The following is a 24,880-nucleotide window of genomic DNA, read 5'->3' as shown; positions in this document are numbered from 1 at the left end:
CTGAGCGGTCCAAGGCGCTTCGTTCAGTTTGCAGTCTTTATGGAGGCGTGGGGTCAAATCCCATTCCTGACAGTGTATGAAGACAATGTGTCCCTTCAGGCATTCATTTCCTTTTTGTGAGTGCGTGTTAGATAAATTGTAGAAGTTATCTGTTGGATTTATCTTACCCAACATTATAAAAAATAGACACAAAAGGAATGAAGACGCTGGTTTCTTTTTCTCATGAGGAGGGCGTATGGGAGATTGTTCAGATCACAGCCTCTCAACACGCTCTAACCAATCTCTCCCGTCGCTCCTGCATTTATTTGAAAATAGGAGGGTTTTTCCCAGACATAATGTTCTAAACAATAAGACACAACACAAAACATTGGACCAACACCTGTCACGTCCCCGACCACATCCGATCACGTCCTTGGTCCAGGCGCCCTTCCATCGGATGATGCTGAGTCATCTTTTCGAAGGCGAGACATCTAAAATCGTCCATAATACTAATGCAAGCTAAGCAAATAAATGATAACTTCTAGAATATATTTAACATTTCCCTCCTGTTTATCATGTATTTGCACAAATTCTCATATCATCTTACAGTCACTTCATTTCGATTTCTAATTGTAGAATCATTTTTATGAAACAAATACATTTACACTCAGAGTAAACTTGTCATATATGAATGTTGTAGTTTAAACATCGTAATCACCTGGATCAGGAAACAAATCAGGTAAAACAACATCATCATCATCATCGTCATTATTATCAACCTCCAATAAAGGATAAATCTGCTCCATACGGTTCCATGTGGGTTATGGCTGTGGTGATTAATTTACTGATTAATGCCCGAATGCATGGGATACAACAACATCCACACAATGTCAGAATGGCTGCAAAAACAGCAATTGATATCAATATTGGTGAAATTAGGGTTTTATATTTACCAAAAACGTCCATTCAGCTGTTTCACAAGGAGTGTTGATTGAGGGTCCGTAGACCATCGATGGCTCTGGTCAAGCTGCCATCTGAAGCAGTATTGTTTGTTCTCCAAACATACCGCAAACACCTCCCTCTCTTGCGAGGAGCATGTCGACAGCTATGCGGTCTTTGGAACGTCCTTGAGCTGCTCGTGCACAGCTTCCAACCCACTCTGAGTCCAATTTCCTAATCTCTGTACATTGAAGTGGATATAGTTTATCCCATCAACATTTTTATTAATCGTACACCAACAGCATATGAAGTATTCAAATCCTCCTGCAACTTGGTCAGCTAATTTGTATTGATTAGGAACCCCACAAGGAACACCATGTATGTTTTATGTTGGATAATTTTGCCTCTGCCAGGATAAATCTCTTTTTTGTCAAGTATGTCCAAAACACACAAGGAATTTGTCTCCGGTAGTTGGAGCCGCTCTAGTACAACAGACAGTCAATTTACAGAACACTTTGGAGACATAAAGACATTGACAAAAAATAATTGTGCAAAAAGATGCAGTCCTCTAGCAGCAGTTTGAATGACTAATATCGCAATAGTCCGGTGCAAAGATCATTGTGCAAAGGGCGCTGAGACTTCAAGGAGTGTATGCGGTTTAAAGTGACGAGTAGTGCGATAATCTGGGACAATGGTTGTGCAAATGTTGCAGATGCTCCTCAATCAGTGTGCAAATGGAACAATACAATCTTGTGATAATTATGCCGGAACTATGCGCAACAAAGGCCTGGGACCCATGCAAACAACACAATCTTTTCTCGCTACATTTGCTGCTTGTTCCATCAATAGTAACCAATTGTTATTTTGTCCTGAAACTCCTGTGACAACAAGGAACCAATCATCAGTAGTTATGTTGTTAACCATTAAAATTTGTCTACCTTTCTCTGAAGTTTTCAATGGCATTTTTGGTTTAACACGGTTCCTATAACACAATACTACTTGGAAGTGGGGATCTTTTCCACCAGAATAGGCCCACAAGCTCACCATCAAACACATTGGGTGACTTGTATTTCAATATTAAACTATGGGCCGTTTTGCTTATGTTAAACTTCTTTCTTTGTTCTTTTGCTGTTCTTTTTGACCAACTGGACCAATCATAACCTGTTTCACCAATAAGGTGTTTCCATTCAAAACCTATAGTTGCATACCAGTCATATCTAAATCCCCAATTCTGCCCATTCTCTTGAGCATCATTAGTGAGAGCCGCATATGGAATTATGATTAAAGCAGCTTGAATTTGGGGTCACAAAATATTAAACCGTTTTGCCGCATTTGGAGGCCATGCCCACAATTTTGATCATCAGCTGTACTCCTTTTGATACGAGTTAATGATTCAAAAAAATTGTTTTTATTATTATTATTGGGTTTGTCATATTGGTCCAGTTGGTAGGTGATTTTCTATCTAAAAAATGGGTTTTATCATTGAGGGTGGGACGTCCCATGTACCACAAAAACAAAACCAACATCATAGTAGCCAAAGTTGCTACGTAACAACTTATCGAATCTCATAACCAACGTGGGTGTGCCTTTCTGCTGAGTTCTCACTAAAAGGGTTGGTGTCTTTTTTCTTCACTGACCAGCAAGCGTTTTCAGAATCTACACATCTGCTCCCGCTCTGTTATCAGACTTTTGCTCACCTTCCCAATTTGAGTACTCAGCTGAACTGACTCTTACAGTGTGTTAAATGAACCCACGTGTTTCTTTCTGCTATTTTTTAGGGCTGTAAAGTGTCAATCTATCTGTGCCACCATCCCTCCGGTTGAGACGTGACACAGCATGTCTCAATATAGCAGCCCATTTGAATAGTTTTTTTTTTTTTTTTTTTTTTTTTTTTTTTTTTCCTGTGCTAATGTAAATTTCATTCTGTAGTTTTGCACTTTGTTTTTCCCAATAATTGCGTTCTTGTTGTGGAATTCTCATAATGGTTATCAGTATAGATTGTACCATCTTTATTTATCATTAGTTTGCATGCCTCGATTAATGCTACTAATTCAGCAGCTTGTTCAGCCAATTCCTGTCAATCATGCTGCGTGCCTTCATCATTAAGGGTGTTAGTGTGGCTGGATTTAAGGTTGTGCATCGCTCAACAGTCAAATGTGGTTCTGATAGCAAGATGGCAATGCAAGATAAATGTCTTGCAGGTGATTTGCAATAGGAGAGCAGACACTGTATGTGGGACCTTTAGGGTGAACTGCTCTCTAGTTGAAAAATAAGCTATTGGTCTTAGCTTATCACCGTATTGTTGTGTAAGTACGGAGGTCATGCAATAGCTTTTACAATCTACCATTTGAATGAATGTTTTATCATTAAATTTGGAAGGCCTAGCGCAGCACTGGAGACCAAATGTTGTTTAATGTCACAGAAGGCCTTTTCTGCCTCTGTACTCCATTAAACAGGTGATGTAATTTTAAGGTTGTTTTCATATATTAATTTTGACAATGGTGCAACAATTTCTGCATAGTTTGGAATCCATGCTGTACAATAATTTGTCAGACCTAAAAATGATTATTATGTTTCTTCGTCTGTGGTTTAGGATTTTTTAAGACTATAGCTCTCCTGTCTTCTAATATAGTCTTTCCTCCTATACTTAAATTATGGCCTAGATATTTAACTTGTCTTTTACATCATTGCAATTTATTTTTGTTAACTTTATGTCCCTCTTCTGTTAGATGATGCAGTAAGGTCAATGAATCTTTGCATGTGTCTTCATCTGTAGATGCCAGAAGACATGCGTGTTGTCATAACTTGTGAATAATTAGTTAGACTTTCACAGTAACCTTGCGGTAATCTAGTAAATGTATATATATATATATATATATATATTTTTTTTTTCTCAAATGTGAATGCAAACCAAAATTGACTGTTATTTTCTATTGGTACTGAAAAGAATGCATTAATGCATTAATGCATTAATGTCCACTACTGTAAACACAGTAGCGTCTGGTCTTAATGAATTTAACAATGTGCGTGGGTTTGGTACGCATGCTCTGTATTACTGCAGCTCATCACATTCTTTTTTATCTTCTATTTTTGTGATAAGCTCCAAGGCTGCAGACAACAGCCTTTCCCACGTTTAACGGTGGCTTGTCTTTTATTTTTTATATAATTTGATTCCTGCAACGCGGCTATTTTTTGTGTATTTAACCAACCATTAAAGCCGTGTTCGGTTATCCCTGTCTCTAAATATAAAATTTTATCAGGATCCTGTTTCTTTTTTTCTTTTAAATTTAATTTAATGAACCTCCAACCTTTACACTGCAGTGTATTCCTGTTTTTTATTTTACTACTTCCTTTCCCCATTTGAAAGAATTTGGTTCAGTGTAATACTACCTAGGGTAGTCTAGAACACTGTTTCTTTTCAGTAGGACGGTGATTCAAATTTACTTTCTGTGGTAATTCTCACTTCAACTCTTTCGAGTGGAGAATTCTTGCCTTTGCATCCACAAAAGTCCACCGTTTACTTTCCCACTGTTTTGGTATGGAATGAAAAACCTAGTGGTTTCCCATTTCCCATTTACACTCTCATTCAAACAGTTTTCATTCACACTGGCTCGTCAGAGGACTCCGCCGTCCCATACGGAATTTAACTACGTCTGTCAACAGCTCATTAGAGGACTCCGCCATCCTATACGGAATTTAACTACGACGCCACGAAACTTTCCTAGTTTCTTTATTCTACCCGCCATTGACTAGTATCCACAGGGTTTATTAAACACGGAATTTAAGTACGTACAGGACTCCGCCGTCCTCGCGGAATTTCTGGACTCCGCCGTCCTTTTTCCTAAAAAAAATTTAAATTTAACTCACCAGTCGTCTTCAATCCTGTGGATTGTCGTCAACCTTCAGATCCCAGTTGAGGAGAACGAAGACCAGTCCCGTAAAGGGTCTTACTTGCCGTGGCCACGGTCTCTTAACTGGAAGTCGGCTTCCACAACTGGAATCCTCGGGTGTGTTGACATCCGGCTCGAAGGACCAATTTAATGTTGGATTTATCTTACCCAACATTATAAAAAATAGACACAAAAGGAATGAAGACGCTGGTTTCTTTTTCTCATGAGGAGGGCGTATGGGAGATTGTTCAGATCACAGCCTCTCAACACGCTCTAACCAATCTCTCCCGTCGCTCCTGCATTTATTTGAAAATAGGAGGGTTTTTCCCAGACATAATGTTCTAAACAATAAGACACAACACAAAACATTGGACCAACACCTGTCACGTCCCCGACCACATCCGATCACGTCCTTGGTCCAGGCGCCCTTCCATCGGATGATGCTGAGTCATCTTTTCGAAGGCGAGACATCTAAAATCGTCCATAATACTAATGCAAGCTAAGCAAATAAATGATAACTTCTAGAATATATTTAACATTATCATTTATTTGCTTAGCTTGCATTAGTATAATGGACAATTTTAGATGTCTCGCCTTCAAAAAGAAGACTCAGCATCATCCGATGGAAGGGCGCCTGGATCAAGGACGTGATCGGATGTGGTCGGGTCGTGACAGGTGTTGGTTCAATATTATGTGTTGTGTCTTATTACTTAGAATACTATGTCTGGGAAAAACCCTCTTATTATCAAATATTATGTGTCGTGTCTTATTGTTTAGAATACTATGTCTGGGAAAAACCCTCTTATTATCAAATATTTTGTGTTGTGTCTTATTGCTTAGAACATTATGATTTGTAAATCCCTCCTATTTCAAATAAAAGCAGGAGCGAGGGGGGGGGGATTGTTTAGAGCGTGTTGAGAGGCTGTGATCTGAACAATCTCATCATCATCATTATTATTATCAACCTCCAATAAAGGATAAATCTGAGAAAAATTTGAGAAAAATAGTAGAATTTGACTTTCTAAGGAAACAAAGCTTCGATTCCTTCCAGTTGAGACTTGTTTGCATTTGCTTTGAAACGCATTGAGATGTTTTGTCCCTCTTTTTCCACATTAAAAGACGTTCCCATATCCATGTTGGTCTTTCTATTGTGGGAAAGGGTGGCCCCCCAGCAGGACATTAAAGGAAGTTCCCTTACTATAACCCGGAGACCATGAGCTCTGTCCACACCAGTTACGTCATGAATGGGCTCTGGGGGATCAGTGTATGCATTATATTACTACTCCCCACACATTCCCTCAGCGTGGCTTTACACAGACTCCCTTGGAAACAGGCGGGGCCCTTTGCGCAAAACAGCACCACAATAGGAAAGTTCTCTGACTCTTTTTGCCTGCCACTTTTGTAAAAGTAGTCTCTTTCGTGCAGAGATCCCACAAAATTACATCATCAGAGGTGTAACAGAAGAGCCAGAATTGATTACCTCAGAAGCCAGAAAAATTCCAGGTCTACGTCGTACCCCCATTCAGTGTTGGTTTGACAAAGGTGCGAGCAACAATTGTTTTCAATACAGTAGAGCTGGGACATGAATGTTAGGTATTGAACTTCACACCCTTGTCCAGGATTTTTTTGGATCCTCCAACCTGCCTCCGAAGCCAGAAAGTTGCCCAGTCTACTGTGGCCGATTCCACACTTTATACACAGAATGACACAAGGGAAAAAGCGAACTTTGACAGCCAGTTGCAGTTGCTTTCAACACAACAGGGCAAGTGTCTGGTGTCTGTTGTTACACTTTACAACCAAGTCCAGGCTTTTTAGAACACCCTTATATACATTCGGCCTCATGGCTCTGTGGAGTCGGGTGGATAGCGGATATCGAGTAGTGTACGCAGTTGCTGTGATTGGAACCTCACAACTTATACTTGACATTTAAAAACTGAAGGAAATAATTATTTGGTCCCTGACTGATTTTGTAAGTTTACCCACTGACAAATACATTAACAGTCTATAATATTAATGGTAAGTGTATTTTAACAGGGAGAGACATGATATCAAATATCTTCCATGACATGGAAGAGAATTACATGAATGATTCAAATTATTTTGCAATTCACTGAGGGAATTAAGTATTTGACCCCCTATCAAAACATTACTTGGTATTTTCTGGAGAACCCCTAGAAGGCCAGTACAGAGGTCAGACGTTTCTAGTAGTGGATCACCAGGTATGCACACATCTCGGAAAGAATTTTGGACTACGTACTCTTCTTTGCAGATCTTCTCCAAATCCTTAAGGTTTCAAGGCTGTGCCTAGCGAACTCGAAGTTTCAGCTCCCTCCACAGATTTTGTATGGGATTTAAGTCTGGAGACTGGCTAGGCCACTCCATGACCTTAATGTGCTGCTTCTTTAGCCACGCTTTCATTTCCTTGCCAGTGTGGTTTGGGTCATCGTCGTATTGGAAGCGCCACGACCCATTTTAAGTTTTCTGGTGGCGAGAAGGAGACTCTCACCCGGGATTTCATGGTACAAGGCTCCATCCATATTTCCCTTGATGCAGTGAAGTTGACCTGTCCCGTTTGGAGAGAAACACCCCCAAAGCATAAAGCTTTCACTTCCATGCTTTATAGCGGGGATGGTGTTCTTGGGGTCATCGTCTGAATTCCTTTTCCTCCAAACGTGGCAAATCAAATTGATTCTAAACAGCTCAATTTTTGTCTCATCTGACCACAATACCTTCTCCCAATCATTCTCTGACTCATTCAGGTGTTCATTGGCAAAATTCGGACAGGCCTGTACATGTGCATTTTTGAGCAGGGGAACCTTAAAGGTGCTGCAGGATTTTAATCCATTACGGTGTACCCCGCCTCCTGCCCGATGATAGCTGGGATAGGCTCCAGCACTCCTGCGACCCTAGTGATGAGATGCGGCTCAGAAAATGGATGGATGGATGGACGGTATAGTGTCTTAGCAATGTTTTCCTTGATGACTGTGGTCCCAACTACCTTGAGATCATTAACAAGCTCCTCCCTTGTAGTTCTGGGCTGATGCCTAACATTTCTCATGATCATTGATACCCCATAGGGTGAAATCCTACGAGGAGCACCAGATCAAGTGAGCTTGACAGTCTTTTTATGTTTATTTTATGTCAGTTTATTAAATGTTCTAATTATTGCACCAACAGTTTTCTCCTTCTCACCCAGCCTCTTGCGAATGGTCTTGTGCAGGTCTACAATCTTGGCCCTGATGTCCTTAGAAAGTTCTTGGTCTTGCCCATGATGGAGAGGTTTGTGTCTGGTTGATTGATTCTGTGAACAGTTGTCTTTATATAGGTAACAAGTTGAGATAGGTATCATTCATACAGCTGACAAATTTAGACTAGGAGTACTTTCTTAATAGTGAGAGGACTAGACTGTGGGAGACAAAATTCTTTGTTTGGTAGGGATCAAATACTTATTTCACTCAATGAAATGCCAATACATCTTTATATTTTGTTTAAATATGATTTTCTGGATTTTCCTGTACATATTCTGTCTTTCACTGATAACATAAACCTTGCATTAAAATTATACATAGACCGCTCATGTCTTTGTCAGTGGGTGAACTTACAAAATCACTGAGCGATCAAATAATTATTTCCTCCACTATTCAATATAGTCCGACTTTATTGACGTTATTGCCGACACACGAGAATCAATTTGGTGTGGATTATTGTGTGTGCAAGCACTCTGTGTACTGCTGAGCTCGACCAGCTAACGTAGTGGTAACGGGAAGCTACTTGTGCCGTCTTGTCATCACCATATCTCCGGAACCAATCATCATGCCTCCGCTTACCTTTCCAGTCAGTTGCAACAGGTTTGTCTCTCACACTAAAAAGGCAACAAACTACAAGAAAAAATCTCCCTGCTGCACTACATCCAGGATAAAGAGCGGATTATGGACACGCGGTCCGTTATCTCATTTGTGGGCAGTGCACCTCCCCAGGTCACAGACTTCTTCTTTTCCTTTCGGCTTGTCCCGTTAGGGGTCGCCACAGCGCGTCATCCTTTTCCATGAGAGCCTATCTCCTGCATCCTCCTCTCGAACACCAACTGCCATCATGTCTTCCCTCACGACATCCATCAACCTTCTCTTTGGTCTTCCTCTAGCTCTCTTGCCTGGCAGCTCCATCCTCATCATCCTTCTACCAATATACTCACTCTCTCTCCTCTGGACGTGTCCAAACCATTGAAGTCTGCTCTCTCTAACTTTGTCTCCAAAACATCGAACCTTGGCTGTCCCTCTGATGAGCTCATTTCTAATTTTATCCAACCTGGTCACTCCGAGAGCGAACCTCAACATCTTCATTTCCGCCACCTCCAGCTCTGCTTCCTGTTTTCTCTTCAGTGCCACTGTCTCTAATCCATACATCATGGCTGGCCTCACCACTGTTTTATAAACTTTGCCCTTCATCCTAGCAGAGACTCTTCTGTCACATAACACACCTGACACCTTCCTCCACCCGTTCCAACCTGCTTGGACCCGTTTCTTCACTTCCTGACCACACTCACCATTGCTCTGGACGGTTGACCCCAAGTATTTAAAGTCCTCTACCTTTGCCATCTCTTCTCCCTGTAGCCTCATTCTTCCCCCACCACCCCTCTCATTCATGCACATATATTCTGTTTTACTTCGGCTAATCTTCATTCCTCTTCTTTCCAGTGCATGCCTCCATCTTTCTAACTGTTCCTCCAGCTGCTCCCTGCTTTCACTGCAGATCACAATGTCATCTGCAAACATCATGGTCCACGGGGATTCCAGTCTAACCTCATCTGTCAGCCTATCCATCACCACTGCAAAAAGGAAGGGGCTCAGGGCTGATCCCTGATGAAGTCCCACGTCCACCTTAAATTCTTCTGTCACACCGACAGCACACCTCACCGCTGTTCTGCTGCCCTCGTACATGTCCTGTATTATTCTAACATACTTCTCTGCCACTCCAGACTTCCGCATGCAGTACCACAGTTCCTCTCTGGGTACTCTGTCATAGGCTTTCTCTAGATCTACAAAGACACAATGTAGCTCCTTCTGACCTTCTCTGTACTTTTCCATCAACATCCTCAAGGCAAATAATGCATCTGTGGTACTCTTTCTAGGCATGAAACCATACTGTTGCTCGCAAATACTCACTTCTGTCCTGAGTCTAGCCTCCACTACTCTTTCCCATAACTTCATTGTGTGGCTCATCAACTTTATTCCTCTATAGTTGCCACAGCTCTGCACATCACCTTTGTTCTTAAAAATGGGCACCAGTACACTTTTCCTCCATTCCTCAGGCATCTTCTCACGCACTAGAATTCTATTGAACAAGCTGGTCAAAAACTCCACAGCCACCTCTCCTAGATGCTTCCATACCTCCACAGGAATGTCATCAGGACCAACTGCCTTTCCATTTTTCATTCTCTTTAATGCCTTTCTAACTTCCCCCTTACTAATCATTGCCACTTCCTGGTCCACCACACTTGCCTCTTCTACTCTCCCTTCTCTATCATTTTCCTCATTCATCAACTCCTCGAAGGTCCCCAGGTCACAGACTGCTCGGCCAAACTCGAGAAAAGCACAGAAACCCTATAAGTGAACAACAAGCCGAAGGGAGCCATGGACCACAGCCGGCAATCACGGTTTCTATTTCGCCCACAATCAATCCAGGATCTCCAGGTGAAAAACATATTCTTCAACCTGAACGAGAAGGATGTTGGCCCGCTTGGGGTCACCAAACCCCGCCACTGTCATCAAAGCCTGGACAGGTAGCCCCGCCTGCCCCTGCAGCAGTCATCCGTTCCTCAAGTGGCCTTTCCGACTCGTCCTGACTCAGATCCACTACCTTCTGCTACCCTGGTGGTTGGTGATTATATCATCAGGCACATCACGATCACCCACTGTTTCCCCGATGCCGAAGTTCATGATATCATCAGACAGAACTTGTGAATACATACCACATGCGAAGAACATTGTTGTTCATGTGGGAACTGTATCCGTCCCCTATGGCCCCTCCCACAGGTGGTGAGCCCATGGGAAGGGGGACCCACGTTACCCTTTTTCTAACACACAGTGTAGTTTTAATTGACTGTTTTAATCTGTTTTGGGAGCATCCATCACTTCTCAACAGAGATGGAATTCACCCCAGTCGACCAGGTAGCCAAGCGCTCAATGCAAATACAGTTGAACCCAGATGTTTAACTGCGCTATATAAAAAGACACCCTTTTTTTCTCGCTGTCTGACATGAAAGCAGACTAAACGTTTCCTGTTTTAGGTTAATTAGGATTTACAAAATTATTTCTCTTTGCAAAATGCCAGAATAATCAGAGGATTTTTTTGAGGGAATTTTTCATTACTTTCTTTTAAAGTCAGAAGTTTACATCCAGTAAGATTATTCTGCCTTTAAATAATTTAGTTTCTAATAGGTTTATTGACATTTGAGTTAATTATAGGCACACCTGAAACACACTGCCTCTTTTTGTCACATCATGGGAAAATCAAAGGAAATCAGCCAAAATACCAGGAAGAGAATTGTGGCCTTGCACAAGTCTGGTTCATCCTTGGGTTGCAATTTCCAGATGCTTGAAGGTTACATTATACGCAACTATAAACACAATGGGAATGTCCAGCCACCATACAGTTCAGGAAGAAGATGGGATCTGTGTTCCAGAGATGAACGTTTTTGTTACAAAATATGTATATCAACTCAAGAACAAAAGAAAAAGACTTTGAGCTGATAAAAGTGTATCTTTATCCACAATCAAACGAGTACTGTACCCCGATATGGGCTAAAAGGTCACTCTGCCTGAAGAAGACATTACTCCAAAAGAAACTTTCAAAATCCAGTTTTGCAAATGCACACAGGGACAAACACCTTCAATTTTGGAGACTTTCTGTGGCCTGACGAAAATAAATTTTAACTGTTTGGCCATAATGACCATCGTTAGGCGTGTCGATGAAAGAGGGAAACGCGCAAGCCTGAGAACACCATCCCAACTTTGCAATACGGGGTTGGCTGCATCAAGTTGTGGGCCACAACCACATTAAAATGAGTATCCCGACATGGGCTAAAAGGTCACTCAGCCAGGAAGAAGACATTACTCCGAAAAAAACTTTAACCCTCTGATGCATGACTAATGAGATTCCTATAAGTAGCTGTCCACTGTAGTGACCGCATGCATCAGAGGGTTAAAAAGTTAGATTGCAGTTTGCAAACGCGCACAGGGACAAACACCTTAATTTTTGGAGACGTCCTGTGGTCTGCCGAAACTAAAATTGAACTGTTTAGCCATAATGAGCATCGTTACGGTTGGCGGCGAAACAGGGAAGCCACAGATTTTATCGTCTCAGGTTAAGTAGATCCGTGATTCATGGTAAGCTACGGGACTTGGAAGCTACCGTACAACTGCTAAAAACTATCATGTCCATTTTATTGATCGAACAATATGTCGATATAGTAATTACTGTGAAAGGCCTGATTTTAGAGAACAACATTGGCTGCATACTTTTAATAGAAACTTGGCTTATCATTGATGGACCCGCAACACTCTTAGAAGCCTCAGCAAATAACTACCACTTTTCATTCAGGTCACAAACTTGAAAGTGAGGAGGGGGCACAGCAATGATTCTCTCCTTAGTATTCAATTTCAGAAATATTTCCTTCCAGGAGTAAACGGTACATCTTTTTACTATCACTGTCTTACGTTTAACAGTCCAGCAATTTTATTCCTGACTGTTTGCAGATCATTTCAGACTTTTCAGACTGGCTATCAATTATCCACTGTAATTTTAATAGAATTCTAACTTTAGATGATTTACATCAATCAGATGCACTGACTTTGGAATTTTTTAACCATACTAAATTATATTATTGTTTTATTATTTTTAAGAGTGCACTAGTCAGGTCAGTTTTGTAGAGAGATGACTTAGATAACTCTGATCCCAGTAAATGTAGACCAGTATACTATCCTGCATTTTTAAGCAAAATTTTATAAAAGCTTGTTTTTAATCAGTAAAATGATTTTATAAATTCTAATACTATTTATGAAAGGTATCAGTCTGGCTCACAGCATTGAGACCGCTCTGGTAAAAGTTGTGAATGACCTCAGGTGTGCTGTCCTCTCAACACCTTGCCTATGTGAAGTTAGACAGCCAGCGAACTCATAAAGAAAACTCAGGACAACACGCGTTCTTTTCTTTCTTTTATGGAAGTCTCTTGGATTGATATGTAAGATAAGATAGTAACTGGGGAAACAAATAAATTATTACTAAGTACATTGTACAATTGGCACCAGAATACAAATAGCGAGCTTCCACTGTACACATATAACAAGCAGTCATAGCTTGGTGAAACAATCACACATTTCCTTTGTGGTCATTGTTTAAAATAAAATACATTCTTAACCTCAGACCTGTGTTTCTGTTGCTCAACCTGTCATGAACATGGTTAGGGCGACGGCGAGGAACGCAAGGCAAGAACATGGTGGACCCAATTGCAAGGAAGCAGGGAGGCAAGGCAGGAGTGCGGGAATCTCAAAATAATAATATTTAATCACAATGATAAAACAACAGGCGACTATGACAAAAACAACTGGCGACTATGACAAAAACAACAGGCGACTATGACAAAAACAACTGGCGACTATGACATGGCAAGACATGTGACAACGACAATGAACCGACGAGAACTGAAAGAAACCAGGGAACTAAATACAAACAAATTGACGAGACAACGAGGAACACCTGGACAAGACGAGTGGCTAGAGAGAGCTGATTGGTCAACACAAAGTAGACGAGAACAGGTGGACACAACAACCTAATGAGCACACGACAAACATGGAACACAGGAAAACATGGAACAAAACTAAACAACCCAAACCAAAACACAGACCATGACACAACCAGGACAAGACTGAAGTAATGGTTATTGGTCCTGAGGCACTGAGAGAGAAATGCTACATCAGGGCTCTACACTAACTTTTGCACTGGTGCGGCCAATTTTTGCTGTTGGTCACACTAGCACATGATTTAGTCACACCCTTTTTTGAAGAGGTACAGCATGACCATGGAATACCATAGTTTTGTATGAAATAAAGTATGAAGAATGACAGTCCCTCAAGATATGATATTTGCTAAATATTTTACTGTGACCAGGAAGTTTCTCTCCAGCAGGTAGTGGCAGACAAAACAGGTCAATTAGTTTAAAAAAAAAAAAGGCTTTACTTATATTTGAGCATTTGTTTGACCATAAGGGACTGCAGCCAGCTCTTATAGTGAGGGCTCCTAACCCTCTTCCCCTGGGAAAACCACTTATTTTTTAGCATTACCACAACCATATTTGACATATATTTTAAAAAACAATTGCATAAGTGTACTATCACCATATAAAAGTATCGTTTATGATCATTCACGCTATTTTGCAAATGATTAACTAGCAAAACAAACCAATTTACCTATTTAAAATCACAGTCCCAAACAGAACATGGCTACTGCAATAATTGCACTTTATTTTAATGATTTCCCCCCCCTGTGGAATCCTCTTTAAAGGAGTCTGGGCTTTTTAATTTAGTACATATCTTTATACAATATGTCTATGCTATAAATCGAGTTGGGACTAGGGTTATTCTTAAAATGGATAAAGATGGATGGATGTGTTCGCTTTGCTAGCTTCATAACAAAGTTATTAAAACCGTTGCGGATGACTGTGTCTGTTATAATGAGTGAAATGAAAACGACAGACAAACTAAGCAGGCAGTCTTTGCCGTCAGCAGTGTTGCCAGTGTTGCCAGCCCCCCCCCTCCATTTCTCTCTAAAACAAATACGGAAGCACTAATTCACACTTGTATTACTTTCAGAATTGACTAGTCTAACATTCTTCTTTCTGGTCTTCCAAAAATGAGTATTGCCGACAGCCGTTGCAGAATTCAGCTGCATGTCTGCTTGCAAAGACCAGACAGAGAGCTCAGATTACGCATATTTTAAAGTCTCTGCACTGTCTACCTCTGTGCTCCAGGGTCGATTTTAAGATTCTTATCCTGTTTTTTTTTTAAACTCTTAATGGTCTTAGCCCCACCTATTTATCTCATCTGCTTTAAACTATAACCCCTCTAGAACTCTCAGATAGAGGCCTTTTAAAAATTCATAAAATTAGAACAAAAACTCATGGCAAGGCAGCTTTTAATCATTGCAGTCCCCACCTGTGGAACAGCCTATCTGACAGTATGGGCATTTTCAAAAGTAAACTGAAGACATATCTTTTTACCCTGGATATTAACTCAACTTAAACTTGAAAACTTGTTTTTGTAGAGTCTATCATTTTATTTAGATTTTTGATTTATTTTAACTGTTCAACCTCATTATGTCCTAACTTTTTATCAGAATTTTATTTTAGCTTTCATTGTCTCAATCCTTTAATTTTTTATTTTCTAACTTTTATTTTGTTTAAACTCTGGTATTTCCTCCCCATAAAGAGCTGATAGTAAGATAGTGCTTCCTTATTTTACTTCATCATTCATTTCATCTTATGAATGAGAGAATGTGTCTGCGTGTGTATGTGCGTGCCTATAACTAGGAATGAGCGAGTGCCGATGCAGGCCTTATTTCAAGGTATCGGGTACTCGTGAAAGCTGCCAATAGTACCCACCGATACTTAAGGCAAAAAAATCTAACATCGATTTAGTCCTCCTTGCCAGTAGATGGCGCTACACTACGGCCATTTGACACATCAGCGAATCATCGTGCGTCAGAAAAGGTTTTTGTTCACAATCATCTGTCATCTGTCTTTATGTATTAAAAGTACTAGTGGTATCAGAACTCTGTATCTAGCTATCTAAGTACTCAAGTAAATACTCATACTGGTATCAGTCTTTAAAAAAAAAAAAAAAAAGCGGTATCAAACATTCTTACTTATAACATTTGTTCTGTTGTGTTCCTGTTATATTATGCACAACACTTTGTGTTGCATTTCCCTTGTATGAAAAGGGCAATATGAATAAAGTTTTGGTTTATTGATTGATTGATTGTTACTGGACTGTTTCCAGGTCGACTTCGGCCCGGCATTCCACACCTTTTACACATAATCGTGACTCTGGGAAAAATTGAAGACTTTGACAGGCTGTGTGAAAGGGTCTGTTGACAGTTGCTTTCAAGACAGCAGGCAAAAGTGAGTGCCGGGTGTTAAACTTCACACCCTAGTCCCGACTTTTTCGGAATACCCTTACACACAGGTTGCCTCATGCATCTGTTGGTTGTTATACTACCACCAGAGACGAAGAATTTACAGGTCAACTTTGTCCATCTCATTGCTGATTGATGCCTTTTACACAAAACAGCAACATGAAAAAAGGACAATGTGAAAGGGACCATTTGCCGCACCGAGTTGAGTACAGTGAGCACATTTGGCCATTTGAGGCTGAATTCATCTTGAGCAGACTTAACTATTTTTTCCAGTGATTCTAGATGCTAATATCACAATAGCATTTTGGCAGCGTGTGAAACACCCTTTACACAGCACGTGCCAATTTAACGCAATAAGCAAATGACATGTTTCCTTCCCTTGTCTTTCCTTCCGTCTTCACCCCCTTCCTCCCTCCTCTGTTTATTGTGCTACAGTTACAACCACTGAAACCTGATAACGCCATGGGGGATAGGAGCGGGCGGGAGGATATTGGACTGCTTGGTGAGGCTTGGGGGGAGGTGTGTGTGTGTTGGAGTATGGGGGTGGGGTTTGGATTAAGGGGCCTCCTCCAGTCCTACACAACATGATTAATGATCTCCAAACAAGCGGGAGCTGACCTTTTTTTGATTGGCCAGCCGCTTGATGGACAGCAGACAAGGGCCCGAGCTTCGTACGTCGGGCGCCGTGAAAAGAGACCATGAAGGATAAAAGGTGACGGCGGACAAGGGCACTATCTAGATGGGCTGCCAAGGTGACAAAAGGGGAGGTCAATGGAGGCGCACTCGGCCTGTCAGTCAGTCAGCTGACTGAGCAGACAGAGATAATCATGTGTCCATCTTGAAAGAGCGTCACAGGAAAAGGGTGGATGGCCTACTACTTTTTAATTATGCCACCAAGAGAGACGCCCAAAGCGCCGCCCCGTTTGGATCAAAGAATTTGTAGATTTGTGGCTTCTTGTGTGTTGATATATTTGAGGGAATAGTTTGTCTTTTTGGTAAACTCCACCCTTTTAGGTGGACAAATTACAAGCCAGCCTTTAGGGAGGGAACGCAACCAAGGGGGGAAGGTGGTGCCGTGTGGTCTTTGTTCAAAACCAACGGAAATGGTGCTTTTCATGATGTTTGTTTTTATATTCTTAGCCAAGTTAGATGTAAATCTTCTTGCAACCAAGGCTACTCTTTGTGCCTCTTCCTCTCCTGCCCCAGCATCTCCATCCCCTCCCCCTGTTTTTTCCTCATTTGCTGTTTGTTCCAGTGCTCTGCATTGCCCATCTTTAATTACGACCATACTGTTAAGGGATTTAACTCTCTAAGCTGTCCAGCCGAGAGATTCTAAATCACCAGGCCCATAAGTAATGTAGCACAGAAGAAGGAAGGGCCTCTGACCGATTCACGCTGTCAGCGACGAGGTCATCGGTCAGAGTAAAAATAGCACTGGCCGCCTGTTTCATCTCGTCTTGTTTTGTCTTCACTTGGATACACTACACTGTATGTTCCAAACAAATTGAGCAGTGGTACGCCACATTCTAATTGGCGGGAAATGAGTCCAGTCGAGACGAGGATTACACGTCGAAACGCAGTTGAATTTTATTTTCAATCAGACGAATGATGATTGCCCCCATCTCGTTAAAGCTATAGTATATAACTTTTGGTGATGTTGGAGGAGTTGAATGGCTTAATCAGCATTGTGTCATCTCCTCTAGTAGAGGCTTGGTCTACATTTTTTTAAACAAAAAAGATGTAGATTATTGCTTTAACCCAAAATACAGCATCAAATACTGTGGAACCTTTCAAGTCGGGGAACCCACACACCCCCACCCCCGAGATTCAGAATGTGGCAAATATATTTGGGAAACTCGCACAAAACATGGGAACTCAAACCGGCGTCACAATATACTTACACAAGACACCTCAAAACCTCAGTTCAGCAGGCCTCAAAGGATGAACATCAGTTATTTATTTAAATAACATGTTAATTAACTGCTTCCAATCAATTTTCTTGTTTTCACGTTTCTTTTGGCACGTTTGTCATTAAATGTAAGATAGCATGCTCTGCGATTGGCTGGCGACCATTTCAGGGTGAACCCCGCCTCTTGCCCAAAGTTAGCTAGGATAGGCTCCAGCTCACCTGCGAACCTAGTGAGGATAAGTGGTTTCGGAAATGGTTGGATGGATCTAACATAGCTCTGTCTAGAATAAACTGACAGAAATACTGTTCACCCCAAACAAACGGAGGGAACAGTGCTATGCTGCAGTCTGATTAGTTGAAAATTAGTCCAGACAAGATGAGGGTGATATGTCAAAGCACAGTGAGGAAAAAAATCAATAAATTAGGAGATGAGGTGTCCTGAGGATTGCCCCCATCTTGTACAAATACAGTGTAACCTGTATGATTTTGAGTGTGGCGAAGATTTCAGATGAAATAAAGCAAAACTAAGGCATTCCAACTGCCTCCAATGCTCGTCGCCACACAAGACTTCAACAAGATATCAAAACTACAGTTCGCCAAGGAACAAACGATGAGCTCTTCAGGGTTTGCTTTTTTTTTTTACAATATTTATTCCAAAAGCATGCGAAAACAACAATTAGCTTACGAAATGTAAATAGACTCGCATGCAAAGCAGTTCGTGTCACGGATAAAATTCTGTTCCTTATCTTTACATTTTTCCTTATCTTTACATTTTGCATTAACAGCAATTACCTTTTCTTTTTTTTTTTTACACTTGACCATTAGAATCGTACAAAGTGAGATAAATTAGGGGCATTTCTGAAGCCGTATTGTATACTCCAAGCAAATGGAGCAGTGGTATGCCGCAGTCCAATTAGTGGGAAATGAGTCAAAACAAGACAAGTGACATGTCAAAGCACAGTGAAAAAGATTTCATTAAATGAAGGAGAGGAGGAGGCGTCCTGTTGCTTGCCACGATCTTGTTAACACATCCATCCGTTCTCTACACTCCTTATCCTATTCAGGGTTGCAGGGCGCTGCAGCCCATCCCAGTTTACTTCGGTCGAAAGGCAGACAGACTACATCCTGAACTGGTCGCCACTCAGTCACAGGGCATAGTCATAGAGTCAGTCATAGAGACAGATGCCGTCAACTGAGTGGAAACTGAACGCACACTGCCTGCACCGAAGTCAGGCGAATGTACCACTACACCATCAGGGGCTCTTGGTAACCCAGAATACAGTATTAAATACAGTGGATCATTTCAACTTCAACCCCACTGAGATTTGAAATGTGGTGAAAATCTTAAAGAAAAGTCACACAGAACAAAGGATGAACCTTACTGCATTTATAGCACTTAACTTTTTTCTACACTTAGAATGTTAAAAAGTGCAAAAGTTTGTCAATAAATGTAAGGTAGTGTTTGATGTGGTTATTACTGTTTCCAATCCGTTTGAGTTATTGTTTCTATGTTACTTCTGAGTTTTAGTTTTCCCTTTGAGCGTTGAGTATAATCTGTTTGCGCTTCATCCATCCATGACAACTTATAGTGGAAAAGAGCTTTAATGATTTATCTTGGTCTCATCTTTGTATGTTTAGATTTTTATCGCCACTATAGCTTCCCTTTACCGCCTTTTGTTAAGTTTTATTGACTGTTGATAAAAACAAAAAAAACGTTAAATATAAACTACTGGTTTTTTTTCTGAAAAGTATGAATAATTTTTGTGGGTGACCCTTTTTTTTTTGGCTTAAGCACCTGCCACCAAAAATGTCTGCACATGTGCCTGACAAATGTTAACTCTTGTATTGTTTCCGAACTGTATCTAATCGTATCGTTCTTGTACTGAACTGAATCGTATCGAACTGTTCCACCTTTAAAGATATTGTTTTTGACTCGAATTGCAAACCGTTTATCCTAGATATGTATCGAATCGGCTTCGTGCCAGAGCTTCCCAACCCTTATATCAACAGTGTTTAGCTTATTTTAACTTCAGGTCAGCGTTCCGAGAACACTCGGATTTGGTCTTAGAGGCTTTTTGTGTGTAGCGAGCAATAAAGTTGCATATAACAGGAAGAAAAATCCAGACTTGAGATACTATTTTGTAAAAACAGTAAAAAGCCATTCGGAGCAATAACATTTTCTGCATGTTTCATCTGAGTTAAGTATTGTGCGACGAGAGCGTTAACCTGCAGCCACACGTGAACCCACTGTGAGTCATACTTGTGCGATCGCCACAGACCCGCCCACCCCCGCCACACTCGCTCCTCCATCTGTGTCCTGTGTGTGCTCTTATAGCAATGCTTCCTGGCCTCCACACCCCTGTGATGGATGGCACAAAACACATTACGGCCCCCAGAGGAGCCCTATGCCAGGACAATAGCCCTGATCTTACTTCCACCAGTCTTACATGCGCACACAGCAGCAGAACAAAGCAACAGAGCCCTGAGTGCAAAAGGGCTTAATGGAAAACAAGACGCTTGATTTGAAGGGATGGACCTGAGGTTTGATGACGCCATTTCACTTGCTGTGATTTGTTGTTTGTCGGTGGGCTGTTTGATGGAAACAATTAGCAGGTTATGGTTGGCAAGTTAACATGTTATTCTTTATTCATTAAATTATTGATTCATACATAATAATGAAAAGGTCTTGACGCATCCTAGAAATGATGATCAGCCTTTGACGCCCTGCTCTACCCACATTCAGTGGCGTTGCCAAAAAAGCCTGGTAATATAGAGTAACTCATCTGTCTTGGATACGTGCTTCTGATTGAGTTCAGCATAGTATGAGCCCTGTAATTTGCCCAAAATGGCTGACTTCCTATTCAGGTCATGGGTCCTTAAGAATTGTACTTATTGTCATGATTGACAGGCTCATCCAATTGGTCAATTTGTGAAACTGGTGTCGGGGCTATTTTTTTTTCTGTAATTTTCCAACAATCCTCAAAATGATTGTCAAACGTTGAAAGAATGTTCACCCCGCATTAGATGGCATAAGCAATTCAGCCTCGGAAATGTTGCGTCTAGTATACCTGCTTTTCATTGGGGCTCATTTGGGTGAATTCCCAAGTAGGAGTTTATTATAGTAGAAAACAAGGAATTTACCCAAAATGGCTGCTTCCAACCAAAATGGTCGACTTTTTGTTCAATTTCTGTCATGGATCCTTGACTTGTCGGTCCTGATATGAGAGATATGTGCACCAAATTTCATGTCAATCGGTGAAACTGGTGTCGGCTTGTCGGTGCTACTTTTTTCAATGATCATCAGACACATTAGACAGAGTAGATAAAAAAGCTTGGCAATTTAGCCTTGCCTATCTGTCTTAGGATGCTTGCTTCCAATTGCCTCATTTGGGTGGATTCGAAATCGTGATTTCCGACAACGCAATCGTGATTACCAAAGCTGGATTTTTTTTTTTGCAGCGCCCCCAACTAACTCAAAATCTGTGTCAACTATAGTAATTGCCAAACTCACCAATCAGAAGTGGCATGCAACTTGTGGACAGGTCACACAGCCCAATCGCCTCTGAGTTGGTTAAAGGAAAAAAAAAAAAAAAAAAAAGCTTGTCCACATCACACAGACACCCATCCTCCCTGCTTTCCAGGCCACTCGTGAACTGGGGGCAATGCTACATGCTAAGCTAATTTGCGCCAAGTCAGCACCGGCTACCGGCTGCGCTTGCTAGCTGGCGTGGCGAAACACCATCCTTCTGCGGTATGGATCCTCTCCTTAATAACTAATCCTCGCCTCCATGGTGGCAAATATGTACCGTTATCATTAAAGCTGGACAAGGAGTAGCTAAGCATGTGACACACAGAACAAGAAGAGATGATGGAGTGTTCTTTCATTCGAGACTCTTTAATTTTTTTTATGCATGTTTGATGGCCAAATTAAAGCACACATCACCTGACCACCATCTGCAAACTCTGTTTGGCTTTTGACCATTATTTTGTGTAAACTTGTAAATACTTAAAGTTCCACAGTCATCATTATTTTCTGTTTTCTGTTTCTGTGTTGACCAAGTTGTCCAATTGTATCAGCCTCTTGATAATAGGATAAAGATTAAGAAAGTTATGAATGTTTGAAACTCTGATTCAACAAGACGCCACACTCTCAACCCATATTGTCACTGTATTAAGATGTTGGCCAGAAATTGGTGCAGTTTCAAGATTCATAACTTTCTTAATATTTTCACAGAAAAATGATACTTACATCAAGATCTGTCTGATAATGTTGGTCTCATGTACTGTATATAAGTTGAAATTTTACACACATACATTGATTTATTGTAATGTTATCCTTCACTCTTGTAAAATTGTGGGATTGCCATTTGTGACGTATTTTCGTGATTTGTGTAGTTTGACAAACGTTTGCTGCATTTCTCAAAATGCTGGCTTTTCAACTATTGAAAGGCAGTATTTCTATTGCGACATAGTGACACTTTCTGTAGGTGCAGTGTTCCGTTTGTATTTACTTTGTCGACCAAAGCGCCCCATGAGGCAGTGAGTGTTTAATGTCGGACGAAAACAAATTCGGCGTACTGTGGGCTCACCTTGCTATTTGGTTTGATGTTGAAATATTTGCCTATAGGTCTGTTACATTTCGCTTTGCAAATTGGAATCATCCTTTTTTCCTTTCATTTCTCCTCATGTGAGCGACTGTGTGTGTGTGTGTGTGTGTGTTTGTGTGTTTGTGTGTGTGTGTGTAAACTGCGGCCCCGCCTACCAGCCCCCACTAAGACAAAGAGTCTGAATACCGACGAGAAATCCCCCCGTTCATTTTTCTTTAAGTGAACAAACCCATGCTGAGACCCTGCAGTTTCTTTGGAGGTGAGATATTAGGAAAACCACATGGCAGTATATCGAGGCCGGGAAAATTTGAGTTGCGGGTCATGTTCAATGTTTGTTTTTGTTTTTTTTTTAGAACATGCCGCGGGCCACAAAAAAACGGGAGGCGGGCCGCACATGGTATTAAATAAAAGAAAAAGAGGATATCGAATGAAATTTTCAAATTTTTATGAAAAGAAGCAGAGTGTTACCATTGACAAGTCCACCCAATTTCGTGTCGATTGGTAAAACTGGTCCCTGGGGCTAATTTTTGTTTTACTTAACAAAAAATGAAATGACTTAATCTCCATCCATTCATCCATTTTCCATACCGCTTATCCTCACTAGGGTCGCGGGGGTGCATTCATACCTATGGGCAATTTAGAGTTTTCAATTAACCTACCATGCATGTTTTTGGGATGTGGGAGGAAACCGGCGTACCCGGAGAAAACCCATGCAGGCACAGGGAGAATATACAAACTCCACACAGGCGAGGTCGGATTTGAACCCGGGTCCTCGGAACTGTGAGGCAGATGTGCTAACCAGTCATACACCGTGCCCTTGACTCAATTTCCTTTTTTTGTTTTGTTATTAATTTTATATTTAAAATTAATTACAACCAATTGATTTTTTTTTTTTTTTATTAAAAATAAATCAAACTAAATTAATTAATGAGATGAATGAGTAGAATTTAAAAAAAACAACTCAATTTTAAAAAATGAATAAATAATACGGCAAATATTACAGGTATCATAATAATTCGACACCTGACACAATGTTCGGTGGGCTTGAACAGAGTGCACTGTATGTGGCCTGCAGGCCATACTTTGTCCTCCCTTGTTTTACTGTCTGAAACGCTACAGACTCAATAATAAACTCCATTACCACATTTTGTTTTAGAGCTGCACAATTAAGCAAATTTTGATTTTGATCAGAATTTTTGCTGCCACGATTAAATTAACAAGATTGTCAGCGATTTGTACACTTAAAATGCGGGTTCTGCTGCATATGAAGCATTTTCTAAACAAATAGTGAGCCAACCACCAGAGGGCGAACGCATGTTCAAAGTTTCATTAAGCTACCTAAATAACAAGCGAGCTGCACGGAGTGCACCTTGCAGCGAGAGCGTCAGTCACTCGGTGGAATGACTAGAGCGAGTCATGCCAAAAGAAGAAAGTACAGCAAAAATTGGAGATGAGGATCATCATGGTGAGGAGTTAGTGCCTTGAAAAGGGATTAACATCCGTTTTCTGGACATGTTTCAATTCAGGGCAAGTGACGTTAAACAAGAAGTCCTACAGTATGTAAAAAGTTCAGCAGAGTTGTCTGCCCTGCAGGGTACTAATCTTTCCAAAGTGACATTACCTATACAGTATGGAAAACACAGAGCATAAATAGAGAGGGAAATCACCACCGTCGAGTTCTTTGCAGTTTGCGACCATGACTGACCTATAGTCAAGCAGAAGAATGGAGCCGAACCTGTCCTTGACAAATCACTATGTTGATGGGGATTTTTAGAATCCTCATAAAAAAGTCAGTGCTTTAAGTCTGTTATTGTTTAGTTTATGTATAAACTCTATTTGCTTCCATTGAGTTTCACTTCTTGATTGCACTCTGTAATATTATATACTCCGCATGTCACAGGAGTTGATGAGACCAGAAAAAACACTTCTGCCGCTTCTGCTGTCAAGAAGTAACGGTACTTTTACTCCGTTACAATGATCTAAATGTCGCTCGCTACTTTTATTGATCAATTATTGCTTATTTATCAACTATTTTGTGCGCGAGACTGCGACTTCCGCATCGGGCGCTGTTTGTGGCAATCCAGTTTATGCGCTAGTGACGTTTAAGGCTAGTTCACCAATCAAACGACACAAGAAAGTCACATGATCTCACACAACATCTTCTATTGGGCTTCCCGGTCATAGGTATTAACACTAGATAAGCCAGCCGGGCTGATTGTCGTGCTTATGTAGCGGCCATGTTGGGAAGGTCGTTGTTACCATGAAGGCAACTCCTCTTCAGAATCAGAATCATCTTTATTTGTATGTCAAAAAACATGGCATGGAATGGCTGTGGACCCTGTCAATTGTTGATACAGTTTTTAAATTTT

General features: G+C 40.9%; 1 protein-coding gene and 1 long non-coding RNA gene across 3 annotated transcripts in view; one reads left to right on the top strand and one right to left on the bottom strand.

Moving 5' to 3' along the window:
* Positions 1 to 8,722, bottom strand: part of LOC133466055 (uncharacterized) — a 21,122-nt gene extending 12,400 nt beyond the window's left edge. Inside the window, exon 1 of the long non-coding RNA XR_009784823.1 lies at positions 8,636 to 8,722. This is a non-coding gene — a long non-coding RNA (uncharacterized LOC133466055). The remainder of the gene's footprint in view (positions 1 to 8,635) is intronic.
* The window catches only part of LOC133474004 (AT-rich interactive domain-containing protein 3B-like), a 173,859-nt gene that overhangs the window by 111,056 nt on the left and 37,923 nt on the right, over positions 1 to 24,880 (top strand). The window lies entirely within an intron of this gene.

Source organism: Phyllopteryx taeniolatus, chromosome 2 (assembly GCF_024500385.1).
Source record: "Phyllopteryx taeniolatus isolate TA_2022b chromosome 2, UOR_Ptae_1.2, whole genome shotgun sequence".
Lineage (NCBI taxonomy): Eukaryota > Metazoa > Chordata > Actinopteri > Syngnathiformes > Syngnathidae > Phyllopteryx > Phyllopteryx taeniolatus.
The sequence above is the reverse complement of the archived record's forward strand: the minus strand, read 5'-3'. Positions and strand labels throughout refer to the sequence as shown.